General features: G+C 36.6%; 1 pseudogene across 1 annotated transcript; it reads right to left on the reverse strand.

Annotated features, from left to right (window-relative positions):
• Positions 1-215: 215 nt before the first annotated feature.
• Positions 216-4,148, reverse strand: LOC149546015 (pentatricopeptide repeat-containing protein At4g33170 pseudogene; annotated as a pseudogene). Its single transcript, XR_016353636.1, has 2 exons — positions 1,470-4,148; positions 216-1,006 (listed from the first exon to the last, which is right to left on the reverse strand). The product of XR_016353636.1 is annotated as a pentatricopeptide repeat-containing protein At4g33170 pseudogene (transcript).
• Positions 4,149-8,626: the final 4,478 nt, after the last annotated feature.

Consider the following 8,626-nt stretch of genomic DNA (forward strand, 5'->3'; position numbering starts at 1 on the left):
CTATACGAAAACCTTATCAGTTAAAAGTTGCAAGGTTTTGGACTTTAATTTCCTGTTGCCACTCCATCTCTAGCAAATAAAATAAGTGTAGGTATACGATGACAGATAAAGCAAAACAACTTCAATTCGTTTGATACAATGCCAGATTAAGTGAACAACGCATTTTGTCACATGCTGTCAAAACTCAATGCTTTTAAATCATATCTTACCAACTCTGGACAATATTGGCAATTCCCATTATTTCAACATTATGTAACAATGTAAGATGAACGAGCATATTATAGGACAATACTCATTCAGATACAGATCGCTTAGTAGATGTTTAACAAGAAACTACTTACTTCAGAGACTTTATGGTGATTTTTTTTTTTCCATAGATTAGGCTTTTGGTCCATAGAAGTCCAGTGTAAGGCAGGGAGTTAGAATAGCATGAAGATGTTCTGCCTTATGCATGATAAGGCCTTATAGTTCTGACATTTCCAAGTTCTCTGGAGTTACTCCTTGAGCAAGACTCTAATAGAAGCAGTGTAGTAGTTGGACGCAGCCAAAATGGATCAAGGATAAATCCCAGGGCATGCTCTCCTGGCTGGATCAAATGGCATGAGTTCAAAATCTGGACCTTTTACATCAATTTGGCTTTGGAAAATCTTTTTGGCTTAAAATCATTAGATTGTTCCCAAAAATTGGATCTGTTGCAATTGCCCAAGCATTGACAAGAACTTAAGTTTTCTCTGGTACTTGATATCCCCCTATTGTTGATTGCTCCATAGACTAATTTGGAAGGAGCAACGGAGCATACGGTTGAAGTCTTAATGTTTCCTTTACTATTGATTGCAGCCTACAGGTATTGAAGATGAGGAAGATCAGATTGGTCCACCATACAATTGAATCCAATTATAGAATTCGGCTCCTCTTGCATCATCTTTGTTGCTTATGGATTTCTAAGCAATTCTGAGATTGCCCATTCTAGTGTAGATCCTGAAGTATCTGAGGATGCAGACAAGTCCTGAAAAAATAGACAAAAAGTTGTGAAGTTAAGAAAAGCGTGAAGAAAACATGCATTAATCAAACTCACAAAATGTTGGTACAGTTAAAGAAAAGCATTAAGATAGCATGTCAATCTATAATTATAGCATGTCACTCTATAATTATAAGGAGATTAATAAAGAGGTTGATGATCAAACCATCATAAAAATTTCTTATAAAAGGCAGAGGTGACCGTCAGATTTCAAGCGTGGTGGGTTGGAAGAAATGTAATTATATTTTCGCTAATTTTATATCAGTAAACCTGTTTCTAAAGCAAACTGTAACTTGATTAAATCAAACCTATGCATATTTGACTCTGTGGATCATATGGCCAAACAAGATTGAGCCTAAGCAGGCATACTGATTTTAGTAAACAAGAAAAAAAACACCCACAACAAAAGTGTGAAAAAAGGAGCTTACAAATATTAGGGTTGTGTACATACAAAGACAACTTTCTTGATGTGGTCTCTTGTAATATTGAGCTCCATGGATTCATCTTCAGACATGTCGATACCACTTTACTTCTTCTTCTTTCAAGGTGTCCTATAATATGCTCGATACTACTGAACTTCTTCATCTTTCAAAGTGTCTATTATAGGACAAGTCTCACTCAGATACCACGTGAAAAATCTTAGTAAGCTTAGTTTGTCTTCGCACATGATATCACCGTGCAGATCAAGCCAACCCTGTGTTTTGATCCATTCCCAAACGTAGTTCATAGGGAACTTAATCTTCATCTTCCAGTACTTGCAGCGATCTCTTCGCCTTATAGATTTGGTCAGTGCCCAACATGAAATATATGAACCTTGCTCTTAATCTCAATCCAGCTAACCCCTGCCTCTTTGTTCGCTTCCCTATCACTCATCATTTTCCTCACCTGCACTGCATCATTCCACCTGCCTCTAGCAGCGTAGAGGTTTGAGAGCAACACATAAGTTGCCGAATCTTTTATGTCCATTTCAAACAGAGATTCTGAAACACGTTCTCCAAGCTCTAAATTGCCATGAATTCGGCATGCAGCAAACAGAGTCCGCCACAATGTAGGGCTGGGTTTGAATGGCATCAACTTGACCAAACACTCAGCCTCTTCCATTAGCCCGGCTGGACTAAGAAGATCAACTACGCATGCATAGTGTTCTGCCCTGGGAGAGATTCCATAGTCCTGGTTCATATGATCAAAGTAGTGACAACCTTCGTCCACTAGGCCTAAATGACTGCAAGCATTGAGAAGGCCAACAAAAGTAACATGATCTGGCCTTATTCCAGCATCTTGCATTTCTCTAAAGAGTTCCAGAGCTTGTCTACCATGTCCGTGCTGAGTAAGTCCACTTATCATTGCATTCCATGAGGCAACATCTTCTCTGGGCATTTCCTTAAATGCAATCCAGGCATCATTTATATTCCCACATTTTGCATACATATCAACAAGACTGATACCCACAATGGCATTAGATTCAAATCCAGAATGCAGGATGTGCACATGGATTTTCTTTCCTTGTTCCAATATTGCAAGATTTCCACATGCCTTTAGAACACTGCAAAATATAAACTTGTCCGGTTTCAAGCCTAGCTGCTGCATTTGATAAAAGAGGTCCAGGACTTTGTCAGCATCACCCTGGTGAGCATATGCAGCAATAAGCACACCCCATAATATCAAATCTCGTTTTGGAATTTCACTGAATACTTTGATTGCACAGTCCATCCTTCTATAGGTAACAAGCATATCAATAAGTGTTGTTCCCACATAGAGATCCCCTTGAAATCCAGTTTTAATGACAAGGGCATGTAACTGCATTCCCTGTTCTATACAAACTAAGTTATCGCATATCCTGAAAACAGTTGCAATGGTGAACTCGTCGATCTTCAGTTCCGCCATTTGCATTTGTCTGAAAAAGTCAAGTGCCTTCTTATCATACCCATTCTGAACATACCCTGCTAGAATCGCATTCCACGACACAAGATCTCGTTCAGTCATTTTATTAAACACACAAAATGCATCCTCTATCTTTCGACAACTGGCATACAAGTCAATAAGGGCATTCCATAAAGAAACATCCAGATCAAGCTGAGAAGTGAGATGTAATCACATTGGCGTGGACTGCCTTTCCTAGTTCTAAAACCAGACTGTCTGCGCATGCTTTGAGAATAATCGCAAATGTGAACTGGTTCGGAAGCATAAAAGCCTGCTTCATTTCACAAAAGAGTCTAAGGGCTTCTGTTCCATTCCCATTTTGCACATATCCGGCAATTATTGCATTCCACGAGACAATATCTCTTTCAGGCATTTTCTCAAACGCATGGCGTGCAAATTCCATGCTCTTACTTTTACAATACATATCAACAAGAGCACTTTGCACAAACAACTCAAACTCAAATCCAAATTTCACAACAAGAGCGTGAAGTTGTTTACCCTCTTCTTTTAATGGAGCAGTAGCAACCCCTTTAAGCAAGCTGCCAAACGTGAATTCATTTGGCTGCAGACGTCATTGTAGCATTTGGTAAAACAGCTCCATTGCCTCCTCATGTCGGCTATACCGTATATATCCCGCTATAATTCCATTCCATGAGACGACACTTCGTTGGGACATTCTGTCAAACACTTGGCGCGCATCTATTAAAAACCCACATTTTGAATACATATTGGCCAGATAATTGTTCACAAAAGTGTTTGACTCATATCCCGTTTTGATCATGTGGGTATGCATACATTTACCCTTTGCAACTTCTCTCCTGGTACCTACAGACTGTAAAATAGGGACATACAAATCTAGGCTAACCCAAGTGAGAGGCTTTCGCAATGCCTGCTGCGGCAATCCAATCTTGCACATTACACATCTACATGTTACAATATAGAAACGAAAGCAAACAAATCGTTATACTTTGAACCAATTTCTAATCAGATCATATTTTTAAAGAAATCTTGTTGGTGAAGTTTTCATGGACCTTGGATCAAAAACATATCGAGAGTTCAGAAATTAGAACATGATTCCAGTTCCCGAGTCCTCCAACTTCTCACTTTTACCTGTCTGGTTGTTTTATCCGCTTTGCGTCTTGAGCTCTTGGAAGTCCAAGGAACATAGGTACTCATGAACTTGGTTGCATGTTCCAACCTCACTGAAGGGTTGGGTGTTGTGGGGGAATTTATATATTTTAAAAAATATGAGCTTTTATTCTTTTTAAACGGATGAAACATGAAACAAGGTGTGGTTAGAAATTTTTGCATTTGTTTGGGAACATTTTTGTCATTTGTCAAATGTAAAATTTCAGTTTTTTCATACAAGGTGATTTAGTAGGAAAATAATGATACCTATGTAGAAAAAATGGAGGGAAGGGAGCAATCATAGGAGCAAAAGGGAGCAATCATAGGAGGATCACAGAGACAAAGTAATTTAGAATCACAGGTAGGAGAACGGGCGATCGATGCAAAAAATAAGTTCTTGATAGAGCAACTCAAAGAAAGATTCATGCAAAACTAGCATAGAGCAATTAATCAATATTTCAACGTCCAAGGACATAGGAGGAGAAACTATGATGTTGGCGTGCACAATAATTGGGACAAAGATAAATAACTAAATAAAGATTTGTTGGTGTAGAGGGGAATTAGAAATCACAAATTGCAATGTATCTTTTAGGGACGTTGGTGGGTTGATAGAAGCTACACTGAATAGGGGGTAGGGAAATGAAGGGGAGGTTCTATTGAAAAAAAAGTTGCTAGAGAATCATTTAGAAACTTTCCCTTCAAAATAAGAGCTCCTACGTCTTAGTGTTGCATATTTAAACATGTGCTAGAAATTGTCTCACCGATATGGGAATGCTTTTTACCTTTTGTCAAATATTTAATAACAAATTTTTATTAAAAAATAGAATTGAAAGAAAAATGATGTTCTCTTTGTGGGAAAAATGGATCGAAGGAAGCAATTGGAGCAAAAGGAGCGACAAGAACAACACAAGGGGGGTCACACAGGGAAACAAAATCAGAATGGCACAAGTGATTGATCTAGAATCAACAAATCATGAGAATGAGCAATCAATGCATTAAAACACATTCTAGATGAAGGATCTCAAAGAAAGATTTATACAAAACTAGCACAGAGAGACAAATCAATATTTTGGTGACCAAGGGTAAACGAACTTAAACTGTCACATTGGAGTGAGCAATACTTGGGTCAAGGATAAACAACTAAATGAAGAGCAAGAATAGATGTGGAGGGATATCAGAAATCACAATTCACAATGGGTCTTTCAGTAAGGTTATTGGGTAGATATAAGTTATAGGTGGAACACTGTTCTTCAGGATCAACAAGTTATAGTTCCTATAAAGTAATATCAGTTGGGAAATAAGGAGGGCTTACCATGGTGCAACTAAAAAATAGAATAAATTTGTGTGGTCTTGTCTTAGCAACCAAAAAACAAGCTCGATTAAGTTTCAACAATTCTCGCAAGATATCTAATTTCCTCAAAAGAAATGGTTTCCAAAGGTAAAGGAATGAAAGGTTCTTGTATAAGGGCCTCCCAAGGGACAGTGAGTTGAAATCCCTATGGTCGAAGATAAACCATAATATGGCACTTGGTGGAGTGGATCACACAAAGAATCCTATTAAAGGAAAAGAGAAAATGGTGTCAAAGGAAGGAACTCCAAATTGACATAACAAAAACCTCGGTAAGGTTTTCAATCCATTCCTTTTGTAAAAATTTGTTACAGTTGATGTAGACAAATTGAAACATGAAATAGATGGATTGAAGGATAAAGGGATTGTCCTTGTAAGAACTTTCCTAAGGCAATGAATGCAATGTCAAAATCTAGAAGCTTAATAGATAACATAATACGAGAGACAAGATGATATGATCAAATGAATAACTCAATAATAATCAAATGATAATGGATAAATACATCATAGATGTGCCTCAATATATGGTAAATGCATGATAACAAAAAGACATGTAAAGGATAATTTATCAACTAGACAAGGTGTAATCACATGTCCACCAAAGGTGGATCATCCTCCATTGTGCAACAATGTGTTAGCATGAAGTTGATGATATTCCTATGGGGGATTATATCAGAATTATTGGAGACATGATTCAAAGATTATGTGTTGCATTCATAATAATGTTAATCATTGATGTCAATATACTGGTTATTTTGTGAAGACTGACATAGTCACGAAGGTAGAAGTATTTGGCGTAGCTCAAGGATTGAAGATGAGCTTATGTGCACTTGGGATTATGTTCTACAATATGTCTAGATGCTACAATTAAGGGCGCACACATAACTATGAAGCTTTTGGTGAAGGTAGCTTTCAGATAACATTCATGAAATGTGGAGACTGTTATTTTGATTCTATCTTCTTACAGAGATGGAATTGGGTTGAGTAGATAGAAAAAGAGGATGAAGACCATGATGGAGATGTTTTGGTTTAGATAGCATAATCTAGAGATCATCGAGTGAAAATTTATGAAGACTATGAGCCAATAGTCATGTGTATTTTTGGTTGAAGTGTAAAATTATAATGCAATGTGTATTGTAATATCTGAAGATGGTCCTATATTATTATTATAAATTGGGAAATCCTCAAGGCTAACTCAATACCTTGTTTTAGGACTTGGTATAAAGGAAATATGCTTTCATTGGTTCTAATAATCAGTGAGATCATTTTGTATGGTATGGGTTCATACCTTTGTAATATCTATCATGTGAACTTGGTATGCAAAGTTGTGAAGATCAAAGAATAGATTAGTGTAGTTGTGGCATGATGATCTTACAAAGGAAATGTATTTGGCAAGAAAACTTGTTGGTTGGACAATTTTTGTTTCACATTTTATCATTTGGAAGGAATACCATAGAGGCTACTTGGATAGTGGGTTAAGTGGTCCTCCTTTCAACTTCTAACAAGGTTGATACAACTTCTAATAGGGTTGGAATTTCCTTACAAGGATTATAGGGACTCATATGTACATATTGTATTTTATTGACTCCTAATAGGGTCTATCCTCTAACAAGGAACTTTTATATTAGTACATCATTTTGTGGGTGCCATCCCCATCGGGATTTCCCTCTGATCAAGAATTTCCCTAGTTAACAAAATATGATCTTATTTGTTGACCCTATGGTAAGACATATTGTCAATTAGTGAAAAACCACTTAAGCTATCTAGGAAGGTTAGTTAATACCTCAACCAGGATTTTCACCAAAGAGAAGGTTTCAACGTAGCCCGAATAGATGAAGGTATACTTTGTTAACCGAGCTCATAGTATAAACTAAACTATTAAGTATTATTAGTGGGAAGCAGTCTCATGTGTGAAACAAGTTCACAAAGTTAATTGAGCTCTCTGTGTAAACCGAGTCAGCTACATCACCCAAGTTTCATAGTGCTATCTGAGCATCTAGTGCTAACCAAGCAACAATATCACCTGAGATCACTACATTGCTCCAGTGTTAGCAGAAGATCAAAAGCATTGTATTGACTGATCATCTATACTTGAGCTAACTTAAAGGTATAATTGATTATTATGAAGACATATATTGTGAGACCCAACTTGGTAAAGAGTTATTGTTTTGAAAGGGATATAAGAAAGAAAAATTCATTTGTCTAAGTGTGAAATATGCAAGAATAGAATATATGTGATTATTTTGGAGACAAGAAGTGAATATGGAGCAGAATATGTAATTAGGCTACAAGGCAGTATAAAGCGTAGAGTAGAGACTCATCCATCACAATCAAATGATCATATTATTCAAAGGATCTTATTTAGAAAATCAAGTTGCAAAGCAGAGATCAACTTGCGGATTCGTCCTAATAGGTGCATTAGTCAAATCCTCTAACCAAGTTGACCTAACAGTCTTATGCAAAGTCTCTTAACAGAGCATATAATTCATTGTATTGTACAAGCCTTTTGCAAGGTGGACCTAGCAATCCTTCATACTCCTAATAGATTAGATCACCAGAAGTGATCAATTGTAAGCCATAGTAGGGCAACTTTATCATTGTAGTAGTGAAGCATTATGGGTGTCATCCCCACCCCAGTTTTACCTTCTACGTGGAAGGTTTTTGGGTTACTATATCTTATGTCAAAGTGTTATGGTGTTGAATTATTTATGTTGATGCATGGAAGTAGATTAGATAATGTAAAGAAGTAAAAGTAATCAAAGTAAGAAAAGTTTTATTGATTCTTGATTCACCACACCCACCCCCCACCTCTCAGTCACTTGCTTGTCATTACATTTTGAACAATTATTGTGTATTGTTATATATTCCTATTTTTGCTTCATCTATTATTTACATGTTTTAGAATTAATATAGATATTGAGAGTTGTTTTAATTGCATAATTGATTTCACTCCACTCACATTTATCTTGGTGGACTTTACTTTCTAACACAATGAAAGGATGATAATGTGATAAGAACGTAAACGTGGATCTCACAAGAAAAGAGGTGTGAAATAACAAGTGCAAGTGAATTTCTCCTACAATGTGCTAAAATAAAGTGCAAACTCCCATGTGTCTACATGAAAACTAATATGCAAATGAATTATCCTCTTTAAACTTAAGTATAATTAGTAAACTTAACTACACTAAGATAACCAGTGAGTGTAACTTAGA

Source organism: Cupressus sempervirens, chromosome 7, assembly GCF_028749045.1.
Source record: "Cupressus sempervirens isolate cs-2001-9-10 chromosome 7, ASM2874904v1, whole genome shotgun sequence".
NCBI lineage: Eukaryota > Viridiplantae > Streptophyta > Pinopsida > Cupressales > Cupressaceae > Cupressus > Cupressus sempervirens.